The sequence below is a fragment of the Pteropus alecto genome, unplaced genomic scaffold (genome assembly GCF_000325575.1).
Source record: "Pteropus alecto unplaced genomic scaffold, ASM32557v1 scaffold39, whole genome shotgun sequence".
In the NCBI taxonomy this organism is placed as follows: domain Eukaryota; kingdom Metazoa; phylum Chordata; class Mammalia; order Chiroptera; family Pteropodidae; genus Pteropus; species Pteropus alecto.
Genome location: NW_006443568.1, coordinates 10,009,173 through 10,027,605, shown reverse-complemented (window position 1 = coordinate 10,027,605; position 18,433 = coordinate 10,009,173). Strand labels below are relative to the sequence as shown.

At 37.6% G+C, this 18,433-nt stretch overlaps 1 long non-coding RNA gene across 4 annotated transcripts; it reads right to left on the bottom strand.

Moving 5' to 3' along the window:
- Positions 1 to 2,058: 2,058 nt before the first annotated feature.
- Positions 2,059 to 18,383, bottom strand: LOC107196565. Of its 4 annotated transcripts, none has more exons than XR_003043837.1 (5): positions 17,254 to 18,383; positions 15,083 to 16,522; positions 13,678 to 13,805; positions 6,375 to 6,502; positions 2,059 to 2,098 (listed from the first exon to the last, which is right to left on the bottom strand). It is a non-coding gene; the product is annotated as an uncharacterized LOC107196565 (long non-coding RNA). The 4 variants fall into 4 exon arrangements; XR_001518003.2 differs by lacking the exon at positions 2,059 to 2,098 and having other exon boundaries at positions 4,950 to 6,502; positions 15,083 to 15,205; positions 16,373 to 16,522; XR_003043838.1 differs by lacking the exon at positions 6,375 to 6,502 and having other exon boundaries at positions 2,062 to 2,098.
- Between the last annotated feature and the right edge of the window lie 50 nt (positions 18,384 to 18,433).

Here is an 18,433-nt window from a genome sequence, read left to right as displayed (position 1 = left end):
AGCCTGTCGCAAAGGCCTCTAGGATGCGCATGCGTGACCCAGCCGTGAGGGCGGTGCTGCTCCATCCGGGTATCTGGCTCTCTGTGACGGTTTTGTTTTCTCAGATGAACGTGGAGAGTGAGGTGACCCCGGTGCGGTGCTTCGTCGGGATCCCAGGCATTCTGCAAGGCTAATCCTGACTGGGTTGTTGCCTCCACCCTCTGGGCAGCTGCAAACTGGCCTGTGCCTCCCTAGACCCTTCTTGGCCACTTCCTCCTGTTCTATGTCAGGCCGGCTACGGGAGAGAGAAGCCGCGTCCGGACTCCGCCAGGCTGCTGGACTGCGCGCCTCCCCAGGGCGTCACAAGATCCCTGAAAATGCAGTATTAACTTAGAAAAATTTTTTACTTCCATGTTCGGCTAGTCTGTGGAAGAAAGGTGGAGACAATGCAAAGACACCCATAGTTGACTTTTAATTTAATCGAGGGATCAGGATGAAATCTGAGATGTCATTCCGAGGACAATGCTTGGTATTGGGGATTAAATAACAGTGACTTTTATTTACAAGGATTTATAAATAGGATACATTACAGACATCCTCGTTGTTAATAAAGCGTGACAATTGCCATGAAATAACTTCATTGAATGAACTAATCACATCCGTAGGGAGAGTTAGTCATTACCTGAGCTTCTTTGCAATCAAGTTATTTTTACAAAAGCCACTTTCTTTGGAGGGAAATACAAACTTTTCTCTTGTTCGTCTTCACCACCACTTCCCCAAATATGCACAGAAGGGTAGGGAATAAAACCTTATCACAGAATCGACCCACCATGTTAGCCTTCTTTGGCACTGTCCATAGTATCAACCACAGTATCAGAGAAAACACGATAGTTAAGTGAAGAAATGTTTCTTTAGAAACATTTTTCTAAATGCTATCCCAATTGAACTGAGAAGACACAGTGCCCATCTACCGGGCACTGTATGAGTGGACAGAAAAAATGAGTTTCAGATTTGACTAGTAAAAATGGTGTGTTAGGCAAAATAATGTGAAACTATGCATATAAGATGATGCAATCTTAACCTTTGCTAATAAGGATGTTAGGAGTCTCTGTAGATAGTTCATTCTTTGGTCAAATATGTGCCTAAAATAAGGCGACTAGAAAAATCCTGGATGTTAACAGTAAGAATATTGAAAACACAACAGGAAGCATTATTTTGTTCTTGTGCAGAATACTGGTGTATTTGTTTCTAGAATATGTGCAATCTGTTAAACTCTGCAAAGGATGTCAGTGTTCCTTTATTTTTCTAAGCAGTGCAATCTTCTCTGAGCATCTATCTACTCACCTGAGTCAAAATCCAATTTCAGCTATCATTAAAGCATCTTGCACAGAATTTGCAGGCTAATATAGACAGAAATGAAATCTTTACAAAGAACATCTTCCCATTCAAGAATGTGATACTTTTCTCCATTTACTTTTTTATGTCCTTTCCTCTGGTAAGCAGATTCATGGCCCCCAAAGATGTCCACACCCTAATTCCCAGAACTTGCTAATATGTTACCTTACAAGACAAAAGGAATTTTACAAAGCAATTAAAAATAAGGACCTTAAAATGAGATTATCTCTCCTAACCTAATCACAGGAGAGACTCTATGGATTTGCCTATTATGAACATTTAACATAAAAGGAATTATACAAAAAAAAAATAAAAGAAATCATACAATTGGTCTTTTGTGTCTAGCTTCTTTCACTTAGGATATTTACAAGGTTCATCCATGTTGTAGCATGTATCTGTACTTCATTCCTTTTCATGGCAGAATAATATTCCATTGTATGTATATGCCACATTGTAGTTATTGATGTACATTTGGATTGTTTCTTTTTGACTATTATGAATAATGTTGCTGTGAACGCCCATGTACAAGTTTTTGTGTAAACACATCTTCGATTCTCTTAGGTACATACCTAGAAGTGGAATTGCTGGGCCATTTGATAACCCTATGTTTACATTTTTGCATAATTGCCAAACTGTTTTCCACAGTGGTTGCACCATTTTACATTCCTGTCAGCAATGTGTGAAGGTTCCAGTTTCTCCACATCCTCATCCACACTTTATTTCCCTTAAAAAAGAAATTTTTTTTTAATTATAGTCATCCTAGTGAGTATGAATTTAACTCATTTCCCATTTGCCTCAAGAATACTCACCAGCAGGTGCTTGCAGCTGCATTTACCCTGGAGATAACTTGCAATTACAGTCCTTACCCCCAAAATTTGCCACGAAATATCTTGCTTTTATTATTATTTTTGCATCGTTCTAGTATATCAAGTCTTTGGAAACAAATGACATCATTCTATTTATAGCATTGTTTTTAGTAGTGGTATTTCCATTTACAAAATATAGTAATTCTCGATCGCTGAAAATGTCAAATCCTAGAAAATGTAGCATTCCTACGCATGATGTTAAAAGAATGCTAGTAGCAAGCTGCATTTTTTTTTCTAAACAGGAAAAGGGTTAAAGGAGCTCATTGTGATGAAAAGCAAACAATTGCGCTGGTTAAATCAAGCTTTTTGTTTTTTGTTGTTTTTAAAGATGGCATACATTATAGCATATTTGTACACTGATGGACAAAATGTAGTAGGAAGGGGAAAACTGATGTAGAAAATAGATTGGACAGTTTGTGAGAGCCCTGTTCTTGAGTAGAAGAGAGGATGGGTCCAGTGGACGAATGGAAGAGTTGGGCTTACATGAGAGCATAAACAGTTTACCCAATATAATAGGTAGTGCTAAGGTCTGAGTGTTTGTGTCCTCCCCAAATTCCTATATTGAAGTCCACCTCTAAAGTAATGGTATTGGGAGGTGGGACCTTGGGGAGGTGATTAGATCATGAGGGCGGCCCTCGTGATTGGGATTAGTGCCCACACAAAGGAGACCTCAGAGAGATCTTTTCCCTTTCCACCATGTGAGATCACAAGACTACCATCCAGAACCCAGAGGAGGGCCTTAACTGGAACCTGACCATGCTGACACCTGATCTTGGACTTTCAGGTTTCAGAACTGTGAGAAATAAATTTCTGTTGTTATGAGCCACCCAGTCTGTGGTATTTTGTTATAGTAGCCCAGACAGTCTAAGACAGATAGGAAGGCAGAACATGAGTACAGGTAGAGGTAGGTTGATAGCTTGGTGATAAGCACTTGTGTATGTCCTCTTATGATTTGTCCTCCCAGTGAAATAAGAAGCTGACATTGAGGAAGATACTGATGATCTGAAGAGAAAGGAGGTGCAATATATTCATCTAGGATATAATTGACTAGACTATAGTAGGACAGCTAAGTATCACTCAGAGCCACTTGAAGTTAGAGATCATGAGTTTAAAATGAGACCAGTCCATATTATTTTTTCTCGAGCATCCAATCTCATATTAGAGGTTTTCAGTATTTGAAAGAATATAGTTAATACTGAGTTTATGTTGCATACACAGAAGAGATTTTTCAATTGCTACATGTTAATTTAAAATACCATACACTAAATTTTGTTAAAATTAAGGACTTCAGATAAGAGCTAAGAATAGCATATCCTAGTTGTTTTTCTGATCAAGGGTAATTAGAATAAACAAGGATTTTATTTTAGTGCCTTTATTTATTTTGAAGATGATGTTGCTGAATAAATAAGACTAATAGTTCTAAATCTGTCCATTTACTTATTATTTTCAGAAAAGAGGAAACTAGAAGTAAATGGTAACTTCCTTAAAGAGCTGGTATTAATTCTCCAGAAATTTCTAAAATTTGGAACTATGCTTAATTATCCATGACATTTTTCTCAATATCTTCTTTTACCAATTATAGAAAACCACAACTAAATTAAACATGATTACTACCTTGAAATATATTACAGGAATCTGGATGTTACACTGTTTTTTGGAAGAGGCAGATATACTTTTATTTAAATCAATTATTTTAGATAACTTGGTCCTATGTAGCATCACATAAATTAGCACCAGTAAAGAGAGAATTTTATGAGACTTGTAAAATAAAAAATTCAAACATGTTAAGTTTAACACGCTATATATGAAATCTTTCTGGTAGGGCCTCTACTTTTTTAACAGGAAACTGTGCTCACAGAGACTGCCCTGTCACAACTATAATCATGTGCTTCATGGTGTCTTAAACAGAATATACTATTAGAGTCTTAAGATTTTTATAATTCCCTTTTTGAAGACCATTTGGTGCTTTCGGAGAATTAACAGGTTTTTGAACTGTGCTTGTGATTCAGACTTCTACTGAGACAAAGGGCAGAACTGCATAGTCACTTGACTGCAGGACACACAGACGGACAGTGTGTGGCAGTATTTAAATGCTCTTCTGAAAGTTCATGCCACAGCTCTGTGTATTGATTACAAATGCACCCCAGGATTTTTTCTTTTCTATTGCTGTTTGTCATATTGTTTGCCAGAGTATGGCAAATGAACATGAGGCTTTCTTGCATAATTCTTAATAGATATGTGGTCAAAATGTACACTTGATTGCTTAAGAAAAGCATAAACACAATTCAGTTACTGAATATGGCTGTATATAGGTTATTAGTGTGGAGAATCTTGGCTTGGCCAAAGTATTATTTTCATTGAAAATTCTGACAGACAAAAGTTCTTTTTGCTTCCATAATACTTAAAAAATAAACAATGAATAAGCTGTCAAATTACCAAGGTTTCACTTATATAAATGTAGTTGCACATATAAAATCTGATTATGAATTTACTTTTTCCAGGACTTTTAAATTGCAAGCATTATTTGAATGAAAGAGAACCAATCTATTATTTAAAAATGAAATATGATTGAATTTCATAATTTTTCCCCCCATAGTACATAATGAATTTGAAGCCACCTCTGAAACACAGGGGTGTGCATGTGTGTCTTCCTCATTGTCCTTCACATTCTACGGTGACACCATTCACAATGATTGAAATCAGACTGAGTGGCTTAAACAACAGAAATTTATTTTTTCACAGTTCTGGAGGCTGGAAGTCCAAGATCAAGGTGGTGGCAGGGTTGGCTTCTGGTGAGACCTCTCTTCCTGGCTTGTGGACAGCTGCCTTCTTACTATGCCCTTACATGGACACTCGTGCTCCTGGTGTCTCTTCTTCTTATAAGGATACCAGTTCTAAAGCATTAGGGTCCCACCCTTATGACCTCATTTAATCTTAATCACTTCCTTAAAGGCTTTATCTCCAAGTTATATTGGGGGTTAGGGCTTCAATATAGGGAGTGGTTGGTGACTGGGGGGGACAAAATTCAGTCTATAACAGTAGTTATTAATAGACATTATATAAGGGTAATTTTAATTTGTGATTATTGTCCTTGTGCATAAACTGTAATCAGCGGCCTTTCAGATATGCTGCCATCACAAAGACTTCCTTTGAGAAAATGTGATTCCTTATTTCCCATATTTTCAATTCCATTCCAATTAATTACAATATAGATATATTTACTGAGTGCTCGGTATATTCCAGGAATTGTCCCAGATTCTAGGGATCTATCCATGAGTGAACCATAGCCCCTAGAAATTTAGAAAACTCAAAGACATTAAGAGTCCCAGGTTGTTAACCATCTTATCTGCTAATCTAACTTGTTAAAAGAACAAAAAACAAAAAACAGTATTTTATTAATTCACTTAGTTAACCAACATTTATTGAGTGTTAACTTTGAGCCTAAGATACAGGAATAAACAAACTGGATAAAGTGCCTGGCCGTATGAAACTTGTTTTCTAAAGGAAGAGACAGACAATAAACAAACAGACATAGAATGTAATGGTAAGCAGTGATAAATATTTTGAATTAAAACAAAGCTAAGGAGAAAAAGGACACTTGTGGGGGAGGCTGCTATGCAACATAGGGTGTGAGGGAAAGCCTCTCTTAAGAGAGGACGTCTGATCAGAGACTTGAAAGGAGTGAAGCCAGCCATGTGGACATGTAGAGGATGAATGTTCCAGCTAGAGAAGACTGACAAGGAAGCCAGTGTGACATAGCAGTGAGCCAGGGGGAGAAAGCTAAGTGATGATATTGATGAGGTGGCCAGGAGCTAGAGCATGAAGGGTCTTGTAGGATTTTATTCTACAAGATGAGAAGCCACTGAAGCGTTTGGAGAACAGATGTAATAGAATCTGATTTATATTTTCAAGCCTCTCTATGGCCTGCTGCATGGAGAAATAGTGAGGAAGGCCCAAGATGAAGCAGAGAGACAACTGCAGTGATTAGAGTGAGAAATGATGCTGCTTGCACTAAAGCAACAGCATGTTATGTGTATATGTGTGTGCTTTAAGGTAGGCCCAAGAGGTGTTATCACAATCAAACAGCAATTTTTAATCATGAAATGTTACATGCAAATGGTAACCAACACTTACAATATTCTTGACCAGTACTTCTCAGTTCTGTCCACGTCATCAAAAACAAGGAAAGTCTGAGAAACTGTCACTACCAAGAGACGAAGGAGCCATGACAACTAAATGTAACGTGGTATTCTGAATAGGATCTTAGAACAGAAAAAAAGACATTAGGTGAAAACTAAGGAAATCTGAATAAACTGTGAAATTTATGTAATAATAATGTATCAATATTAGTTCATTAATTGTAACAAATATATACGAATGCAAAAAATAGTGAAACTGTGCTTATGTGTGTGTGGGGAGGAGCGGTGGTAAGACTTGGTCAATATTATAGACCTAGTTGGTACCCAAGCAAGGCATTAAACCCAGGTGTGTCTAGCTCTAAAGACAGAGCTTTTAATGACTTCCTTTGTTCACTAAAGACAAGAGTACTGTTTTTAACTTTCCTTGAATTGTGTTTACTACAAGGGAAGATTCACACCTCACACTATTAGTAGCTTGAGTCGCCCTCATTCTCTAATTGCCTATACCTATATTTTATTATATACTTTGGTCATTGTTTCTTCTGCTTATGTCTTTTACCTCATAAGATCTGAGCTCTGTACCTACATGGATTTTTTTTTAAACTGTGTACCCTGGCATCTGAAGCTAGAAAAAAAATTGAGTGTTCTTTTTCAAGCCTCTATCTACCCTTTCAGAGGTTATTTTTTAAATATAGTGTTATACTCTTGGGTACCACTGTCGATGTCCTTGGGACAGATGGTCATGCAGTTGCTATTACTGACAGTTGCATAGTCATGGTCGATATGGGCAGTTGATCATTGAGTTCTCCCAGCTGTTTAAATCTGATGGATATCATTTGATGTGTGAGTGGATGCTGAGAGGCATTTAAAACTCTTGAGAGGATACAACACACTAGGGAGGCTAATATGATGATTATGAGAAAAATGGCCAAGGAATGAAAAATTCCCCAAAGCAATAATTCCCAGGAGCAAAGATTTAACTAAATAAATCAATCAATGAATGAAGCATTGCCTACTTGATGAAAACTTCACATATGATCTTTACAATCTTTTCACTTGGGGTAACAATTCCTGAGCTCATGTATTAACATAGAAACAACATTTTCCATCAATTACAACATATACACACTCCTTTGTTGGGCAGCTAGCGTGCTTAAGACTCATCTATTTTTGCAAGACTACTGAAGCGAGGTATTCTAATCCCTCAATTAATGGAGTGTACAAGTGAGGCACAGAAGGTGGAGTCACATTTCCAGGTAGATTGTTTGACAAAGCTGTTGCTAATATATACACACACACACACACACACATATACATATATACATATATACATATAAACATAAATTTATATGTAATATATAGCTTTTTCTAAAGACACCAAAACGAGGAATTAATGCTCTGACAAATGAATGGAATCCAGTATTGTATGTAGAAACAGCGTTGGTGCTTCATGGATGTCTTATGAGCTGTTCTTTATCTTATGAATAAGTGAACCAAGACTGGTGGTTTCATTTGCAGAGATCATTTTTTGTATTTGAATATTGAGAATAGTCTTAATCCATCATGACCATTCCAGTTTGGGGAAAGTTCCTGAAATAGGGTAGTGTTGAACTGGATAAAGAGTACCGTACCTCTAAGGGATAGAGTTAAATTTGAATGTTCTTGGTTTGGACAATTTGTACATTCGTTACCTAGGATTTTTTCAAGAACCATGAGCAAGCAGCACTTCCGATTACTGAATGTGGGTAGTAGGAAGAGTTCGTTATGGGATTAGGGATTAAGGAATAACCAGTTAGGGAATTTTTATTGGGGTCACAGGATTGGTAATGAGAATAGGTAGAGGAGGACCTAGTATGGTTTTGTTGAGAAAGTTTAATCTAGTTTCATTACACAATTGAGGAGTGATAAGAGGGACCGAGGGACCATTAGTATGATTACTAAAAATGCAAAATGGAAATTTTTCTCTTATTTGAGCGTGAATAGGAAATACAACTGGGGAGGACTGGTTATTTAGGCGTTAGGGATATGTCCACATCCCATAGCATTGATACCAAACTGTTTTGGTAGCAGGATATAACTGTAAGAACATGTCAGTTCTTCATCAATACGGGTACATATCCAACATTCTACTCGATTAGTCTCAGATGCAATTTTTTGTACAGTGTCTACTAAGGAGTGTTTACATTTAACATCAGTAAAGCTTAATAGAATCAATGACAGAGGCATATTAGTTTTGATGCCGTTGGCCTTGTTCCACCAACTTGGGAAAGATGTCTACATCATGCGGTTGCTTCTGGGCAAAATTTTCCCCTGATAGCCTTAATTTTAAGTCAGCTGTGGGTTGACATGTCCAAGGGTCTGAGGGAGCTCTTCTTCGTTTAAAGGCGTGGACCCAAGGTTCCACACTCCGTAATCTGATTGCTATCTAAGAGATTAAAAGAAACTGATAAGGCCCTTCCCATCAAGATTCCGAGATCAGATGAGATCGGGCGTGTTCAGGGTGGCATCCCATCAGGATTCAAGTGCAGTTTTTCACTGATGTATTTTCCTGAATACCGTCACTAGGTTACAATGTGTGAGGTACAAAGTCCTCATTAGGGGAAGGGTCTCTGAAGGCCTCTTCGACCTGTTGGAAATAAGCTTTTGAATACTGCATTAGAGCCTTTCAGTACTGAGTTCGCAAGAGCTGGAAGAACTTGGGGTTCTACCGTTAAGGGCATGGGTTGCTCACTAATGATTTCATAAGGTATCAGCTTATGTTTTCTGAAGGGTGTTGATCTTACTGGCCTAAAGGCAACACTTTAGGCCAATGTAACCATGCGGTCTCAGTTAATTTTACCAGTTTTAACTTTAGAATGCTACTAGTACATTCAGCCTTTCCTGAAGATCGAGGATAGGGACGGTGGTAGTGCCACCATGTTTGAATAATGTTGTTTAGTTGTTTTATAACCTGTCTGGTAATGTTAATATTTCTATCACTTGATATTAGGTTTGGGAAAAACATTTTCTAATATTTTCTTTGCTACAGTGGTGGCATCACCTTTCCAACAAGGAAAAGCTTCTACCCACCTAGAAAATAGGCATACTATTGTTAAGAACATATTGATAGCCCATATAAAGAGACAAATGAATAAAATCCAACTGAAAATGTTCCAATGGTCCAGGTGGTAGGGGAGCAGTTCCTGGAGCCACTTTAATGGACTCACCCGGGTAATGAGATTGGCAGGTTAAACATTGATTACAGATAATTCTCACTATCTTAGAACTACTAACAGTTTTTCTTAATTTGAATCATTTTGTCAATCCCATGGTGAAGAGTCATACAGAGCACTTGTAAAAGTGGTAATTTGAAAAATTTGGAAATTACCAGGAAGCCATCCAGCACCTCCCAATCTCTTTTTCACATTAAATTTGCAGGCTGCTTGGTGCCACTTTTTTTTTTCAGTTTGTTAAACAAGTTATCATAAGTGATCTGATTTGGATCAACTTTATGGAGTTCATTCAAATTACAGAGCTTTGGTACCTTAGGAATCTCCAGTTGCAGGCAGTCTTAGCATGAAAGTTGGCTATAGCATTTCCTCGATATTCATGGTCTGATTTGCATGAGCTTCAACTTCTGGGAGGGCAACTTGTGAAGGCAGTAATAGTGCAGAACTACTGCAAAAGCATACCTCCTATGGGTAAACTTATTTACGGTTTTACCTTTGGTTAATTCACAAGCTCAAGTGAGGGCAAATAATTCTTCAGGTTGGGTCAATTAAGTTGAGGAAGAACTTCTCTTTCTAATAATTCATGTTAAGTAGTAACAGCATATCAAGCCTGATATTTCCCTGCAGAATTTTTTGCCTAGGAATTATCAACATAGAGTATTAATTCCAGATTGGCTAATAGGGTTTCCTGTAAATCTAATCTAGGAGTCAAATTTTGAGAAACCAACAGTTATGAGTCTCTCCTTTGTTGGGTAAACATAGGAAGGTAGCAAGGTTTAAAGAGTTACAGCAAAGAATGTATAGGTTTGAAGGAGACTAGGAACAGAATCTCATAAAATGTTGGTCTACTGACAGAAATGCTGTAAACGCTCAGTATTTAGTAAACTTTCTATAGCATGAGATATAAATAACCTGGAGATATCAATTATTTCCCTGAATGAGTCCCGGGGAGGATTCCACTATTTTAGTGGCTACAGGTACTACTTTTAAACATTTTTACTATGCCCTCACTACTGGATCCAACTGCAGGCTCTAATCTGTAGGCTATAGGTCTAATTGTCCCTCCACGTTTTTGAGTGAGGACTCCTGGATGAACAATGTAAAAGGGTTTAATATAGTTGGGAAGCTCTAATACAGGAGGATTTTATAAAGCCCATCTGAGTTCAGTAAAGGCTTCCTCATGTTTCATTTCTCAAGAAAGAGGTTCTTGGGCACTATTTTCAGTTCTAAGTGGAGAAGTCAATAAAGAAAAAATTGACTCAGCACCTAAAATATTTCATAAGCCTGAAGAATCCTCATAGATCTAGGATAATTTTGAATAGTATTTATTCTTTCTGAAGACAGAAAGATTCATTTTACAGATAAGTCATGACCTAGATAATGAGCCATCTCTCGTGAGAATTGAAGATTATCTTGAGAGGCCTTAAGTCCTCTTATGAGCCAGTTGTTTCAACAGGTATGTTGAATCAACTCCTGAGTTCTCTTTAGATAAGGAACAAAGAAGTAAATCATCTACATATCAAATCAAGGTAGAATTTCTAGGTAATTGCAGAGTGTTTAAATCCTGATGTAAAACTTGTGAAAAGTACAAGGGTGCCTTGGTAGATCCCTGATATACTAACTGTTCAAGTATACTATTGATTTTTCTAAGTAAAAACAAGCAAATAAGGACTCTTTTTGCCTCACAGATGCTAAAGAAAGCAGAGCATAAGCCCACAACTGTAAACAACTTGGATTCGGTTGGTATATCTCCCAACAAAATATTTGAGTTTGGTACCACCAGAAACATTAGTATTATAACCTTCCTTCTTTCCTTATTTACAGGATCTCCATTCCCGTCTATGGGGTTTATTTATAGGCAAGATAGAGGAGTAGTGCAAGGAATGGTACAGGAAATAATAAGCCTCTGACTTACTAAATCTCCTGTGGGAAGGGTTAGCCCTTGTATAGTTCAGGTTTAAGGGGTACTGAGAGAACTTAGGAAGTGGTTTAGACAGATCTGAATTTTAATGAGTTTGGTGGTACTTTCGACTTTTTCCATATCTGTGGAAGAAGAGGCATCTAGGATATTAGGGATTTCAGGGGGATCATAGCATCTAAACACTTATGGAATTTCGACCTTTCGTCAGAGCAATCAATTTGGGCTCAGAGAACACATAATTCTTCAGTGTCTGAGATTCTGGAAATTCTAAGATTCTTTCTCCTGAAGAAAACTTTATTTGGCCTCCTAATTTAGAAAGCAGGTCTCCACCTTGGAGATTCACAGGGAGATATCACATAATAGAAAGGCATGACTTTCAGAGAAAGGGCCAAGTGTAACGGTTATGGGTTCCAATAAAGGAACTCTGTGAATTTGATTGGAAACTCCCACTACTGAAATATTTTTATTACTCTGAGGAAGTTCTTCATGTATCATGGTTTTAAAGTAGACTGAGTTGTTCTGGTATCCACTAATCTGGGACAAATTTTTCCATTTTAGTTTAGTTTTTCTGTGTTGATGTAAAGGAATTATTGGAAGTAGTTTACTGGGCAATTCTTTGGAGCCCTGCATTGTTGACAATTATCTAAGAGTTGAGAGCTTTCTCTTATAGGGCTCCTGGATTGTTTAATAGGCCCTCTATTTAAAAGTGGGCAGTTATCTTTTGAATGTCCCTTCTGTTTACAATATTGACAGGTATGTCTATCAAGAGGGGCAAAATGTGAAAGTGGGAGAGGATCTCCTAAAATTGGGTCAAGATCCCTGTAATTGTTGCAATTGTAAGGCCATGAGCTTATTTGCTTAATAGCCTTTTTTTCTGCTCTGTTGTTCTTTCACACCATTAGGCAAGATGTTAAAGCTCCAGGAGAGGAGTAATTTCCCATTCTAACTTGTTCTTCTTTAACAATCATTCAGTTCTGAGGGAAGCCCATTAAGAAAATGGGCAACCTGCAAAACCAGGCCCCAGGTCTCTGAGACAAGAGCACTGTCTAAATACCACTTCTAAACAAACTCAAGATATCTACCACTGGTTCATCCCTTTTTGTCGTTTACAGGATTGTATTATGGCCCAGTCAATTCTCATATGAAAAACTTTAGGAATTGCTTCAATAAGCCATTGACTTATTTTTCTTCCTTTTTATATTCTACACCTGGAGACATGTTTGGTGGGGTCTTGAATCTTTGACAGGGTCTTGAAGTCATTTTTTAGCATTTCCTGGACTCCATATCATATGAACAAACTGGTACATATCAGGAAGTCTAGGATCATAGGCATCAAGAAGAATTTTAAATTCTTCTATAAATTTAGTCTTAGAACAATTTTAGGTTCTGAAAAAAATAATTATAATAGCTCGAAGCTTGGCTCAAGACCAGATTTAAATTCAGCTGAGGCTAGAATGCCTGGTTCATTAGAAGGTCTTACCTTAAAGGGTATCTGATTATTTAGAGAGTTGGGGAAGGGGATGGAGAAAAAAAATCAAAAAGGTTAGCGGATTCAGAATAATCAGGTAAAAGATAAAGAGGAGCAGAGGGATTAGTTGGTGGTCCCTTGAATCATTCATGTCACTCAGAGCTTTAGTCTTAATTTTTCATTGATTCATTGTAATGATTTTAGAGAGGCTATTTTAGAGTCATTTTGTCTTTCGGAGGCCTCCATACCCATGAAAGAATGCATTCCGTTATTTTTGAAAGGTTCAGGATCATCTCTTTTCTCAAGTTTCCCTAAGGTGGACAATCTTATCTAAGTTCAAGTTTTCCCAAAATAGTCTCTGTAATTCCAAGCTATCCTTTATAGAGTGCAACCATTTTTTAAAAAAGGGACAAGATCCTGTCCTTAGTGGGTATACATACAGGAAACAGGAATTTTTGAGAGAGGTGCAGAGTTTTGGATCAGTTTTAGACTAAACTCATGTTTGTCTTTAGATTTTCTAAAATAACTATCTATAGACAGCCAATAATTTTACCTCTGTCTAGAAACACAGGGAATCATGGGAAATTTCTCCTTACAGACCAAGAGGTGACCAAGAAGCTTCAACAAAACACAGGTATGCACAATCAAGTCAGAGAGCTCAAAACACAAAGAGAGCAGAGATCAGACCCAAGAGACTTACCCTAAAACCCCGTGGTCGATGAGAAAAGAGTGACCACAATGAGCTTGGTAGGTACTTGCACCTAGTTACTCACTGGCCTCGGGGCTCATCAGGGGGTTGTCTTCAGATCCCACTTCTGACACCAAAAACTGTCAAAGATGAAATCAGATCAAATTAAAATTTGAGTTTTTCATGTGTACAAAAGAAAGGTTCATAAACTGGGAGACCTCAGACTAAAAATGGCAAGATGTTCAGAGGCACATCATTACAGGATGGTTTATAACGTGAGACTGAGAAAGGTTTTAACCTTCACGATGATTACAATGGTTACTACAACGGGGGTTTCCAACAGTAAAGGATTGATAAAAGTGATTATCTTATGCTATTTTAGAAAGATAATATGTTTCATTTATGATTATCAGAGGCAATTACAAGAAATCATCTAAATTAAGTTTCACTTATATGGCCTAACTGGTTTTGTCTGCTCAAGGAATTTTTAAGCTTAGACTCCATTTATTTTCTCTTAACAGACCCAATTCAGCCTACAAGGCCCTTTCTCATCCCCTCAGCCAAAAGTGATTGTTTGGTGTTTTTCTTTAGTCAAGGATATTTGGTAATTGTCGGGGGAAAGTACCCAAAGAAAATCAACTTAAAACAGGGACCAATATACCATAGTTAAGAAGAATAAAATGACTGATCATAGGTAAAGCCAATCTGGAACAAAGTCATAACAGACCAAAAACAAAACAAAACAACAAAACACACATACCATAATATAATAGATAATAATTATACATAAACGTTATTACTTTAACATAAAAACATGAGAAGTGTTTACAAGACAGGTGTTTATATACTTCAAAATATGTTGTTATTCACCTTTCACTTACATAAATGCTATTATTCAAAAAAAGTAGGACTAGATAACAATGACAATTAGTAATAAAAAACAAATAATATATGAGAAATACGTAACAGTATTTTTATGTATTTCTGTCCTCTGATACAGAAGTTAACTTTTAAAAATTATTGAATATTTAAATTGTATAGGCTACATTATTCTATATTCTTAAGATGTAAAAAGATAAGACTGTAAAAGAACATAACACAATAAGATTATCTAAACAGACAGTGCTTATATTTATTAAAAAATAACAATAGCATGTTTCTTTCATTCTCATGATACAGTAGGGGACTTTTGTTCTGTTTCCTTTCCCAATAATACTTCTCTGAACTGTCTGCAGCCTTTAGGATATCCTTTTCTTTTAGGTAGTAGTAAAACTGAATACAGTCAAATGTAAAATTCTCCTTGACTTAGCAAGCCCACATTACACTGATTACCAGTGTCAGTCCAATGTGATGACATCAATCTAAATATCCTCTCAACAAAAACATTTGAGCATGGAATACTTAAGATTTTGCTTACTAGCAATGGCAGGTTTTTAGACTTGTGGGAATTCATTTTCAGCTCTCCAAAGATGTCCATCCATTTTTTTATCTACAGGCTTGTTTTGATAGAACAGCTGTTTGTCGATCAGGTCTTTTGCACCTATAAATTCATCATAGAGGTTATCCATGTCTAAAATGTCCATCATTTTTAAACATTCTGAAGCACACTGGATGTCACTGTAAGTTAAACCTTTCTTTCTCAGAGAAAATGGTTTTAAAGCACAGAGATAATTTGACCTTGTGAAATCAAAATTGGATTCCAAAAAAGTTATAGTTCTAGTAAAGAAATTGAGAAAGTCCTGTTTAACTTGGGTGCCTTTTTCTGGTGACACTTTTTTCAGTTTTAAAGCAGTCTTCATTCCAAAAAGTGAGTCATTTTTCGCTGTATGAGTTTTTGTCACAACCTGCACATAAAATCAAATAACTCCAGTGCAGACAGTTTATCTTTTTTAGGCTCCTTATGGCCTCTTCAAAGATCATCAAGCAGTTCTGGAGAAAGGGCATATAAATTTCTGTTGTACTGTAATCTTTTTCTCCATTCTCACACTCAATGTATTCCCAATTAGAGAAGGACATTCTCTTTTCCCACACTTTGAAAATAGAATTTTAGCGCAAGCCAACATTTTAACATCTTTTCTATGGCTGGTAACAATGACAGCCATCTTGTAGGCATATATCTAAGGAGTCTATCTCCTTCCATTTTCATTATGTGAACCCTTAGAAAATATGGTCATAATATTCACAAAGTTAAAAATTAAACTCGCAATAGCTCCATACAAAGCACAACAGTTAATTGTTAACACTGATGATTAGAACTTAAGTTGCTCTGAAAGAATACTACAATGGATTTGTTACTGTGAATCACACATCAGAGTTGCCAATATCAGTGATCAATGGAAAGCAGACAATTGCCATTAAAACTGGTGTTGTCTTCCACCTCTTTTTTCAGGGGCCATAATATGGGTTTTGTATCCCCTCCCCCAATCTCTGGCACTCATTGCTGAAAACCAGACTTTTTTTGTCCAGGAGGGGTTTGTTGGAACATGAGACTTTCAGGGTCACCAAAAATTAAGTTTGTTATCGTCCCATTTTCATAAGTGAGAGCCTGTCTAGTATTTTCAGATCTGTTATTTTGAATTTAACAATTATATTTAGCTACACTTTCTGAGAAGAGTAGTCTAAGGTAAATCAAATAAAAATAAATGGCTAACTAGATCTTTCTGGCAGTAGTTTTTCTGGATATTTTATTTGGAAAAATCTGGCTTACCTCAAACTTTGCAGTATTTGGTACAGCTGATACATGGTTTCTTTTTTTTAGCTACAGGAACAGTTCTGAGACTAGCTGGTAAGTCAAGGTAGACTATTCCTAAGGATTTAGCTGCACTAGTTTTTGCTATTTCTAACAGTTCCATCTTATCTACAAAGGACAAAAACAAAACCATTAATTCCATGGCATACTCCAAAAGGGCTAAGAATGACAAATTAGCATGTACTTCATTATAATAGTAATATGAAAATGCTCACTTATATTTATAAAATATTTGACAATCGTTAATGCAAATGTATGTAAAAAGGCTGAAGACAGAAAATAAAAACAGAATGTTAATATTGTTCTTCCTCCACAGTCTTCAGTTAGTTAACTTATTAGAAGCTGAAGGCAAGATTTGTTAAATGGTGCTCAAAGCTGGTAAACGAACATTAAGTCATTAATAGGTATTAAAAGGGTTCCATTAAGAATTGCCTACACTAGATTCCTCCACCTTGAGACTTTTTAAAAATTTTATTTTACACCTTGAGACATTTAACAATCACAATGAACTTTTAATTCTAAGGGGTGAGAATGATGTCCATTTGAAAACAGTCTAAACCATCAGAAGGATGGGAGCTAAAAGTAAACAGATCGAAATGTCAACAATTTCTAAATAAATAAATAAATAGGCTATAGATTGTACAGAAGTTTTGTTTACCAGTCAGTTAACCCCCTCCAACCCGGTTACAGAGATTTCATGCATCAAAGGAAATCAAAGAAATTAAACGACCCAACAACTTTGGTTCCTTAGCTTACTCATATTACCCTATATGTAGAAAAGGTGAACCTATGTGCCTGTGTGCCTCTCTTAACGAAAAATAACTGACCGACCTACCCACCATTTTTACTTGAGCGAAATGGGCTTCTGCTCCCAGACCTCTTCCTGGATCCCTTCCTCCAACTATTGTGTTCTTTCTTGTACGCCATAGAGTTAAAGCCGTAATACTGTCGCCCCCTCGTGATTGTGTTGGTCCTTCTGTTATACGACTTTCCCGAGAGCAAGACCTGCTGCGGGATCGCGACTGGCTCCGCGAGTTGAGACCGCAAGTGGCGCTTGGACCTTTTCTGCTGGCGCCTTCTGGAACGAGACAGGATCTGATCCCCGGACGACCACCGACTGGAGAAGCTGGAACGGAACTGAGAGCTTCTGGAATTGAGGGCGAGCCGGCCACAAGTTGTTCATGTGGATAAGACATCGTTGCTTCCATCTTTTGAAAAGGGTCACTTCCCAAAACCCTGATTACCTCATAAGCAGAGGTTCTTACCAGGATGATTTACCCCGTGAGGGGCTATTTGGCAGTCTGGAGACATTTCTGGTTGTCACAACTGGAGGAACGACACTTGGCACTGAGTGAGGCTGGGCATGCAGATAAACATCCCACAGCGCACAGAACATACCCCCATAAAAAGAATTATTTGACGCTAAATGTCAATAGTGTCTATGCTGAGAAACCCTGCCTTAAAGCAAAGGGGAAAAAAGGTCAAATCCCAGAAGTAGGTCATGGAGTTGGGGTTAGGGACGCACAGTACCCCGCACGAAGAACCAGGACGTCTCCACCTCCCGGGAGTGACTCAGAAAACATGGTCACAATATTCACAGTTAAATTTAAAGTTAAATTCACAAATTTTATACTCTGAAATAGCTCCTCTTAGAGGCGGAGCTTCGGCGAGGGCGGGGCCAGGCTCTGGGAAAACAAACAGACTTAGAAACCATGATTAGGGCTGGGGGGCGGGGCCGCAAACCTGCACCCCGCCTTTTGCAGCGCGCGGAGCCGGGCACTTTTCCTGCCACCTACACCTGAGATAACTGTGAGACCGACCCCAGCACTAGAAAACTTACCACCTCACTCAAGACGATTACAAAAGCCCAAAAGACGCCTACCTTTCAATAACTTAGGACACAGAGCGACTTCTCTCACCCACCTTTGAAAAGTGTACTCAAACTACCTCTCCCCATGCACAGCTGCGTCTGGGCAGCGGAGAGCCCGTGCAGCTGGCTCCCCGAGCATGCGCAGAGAC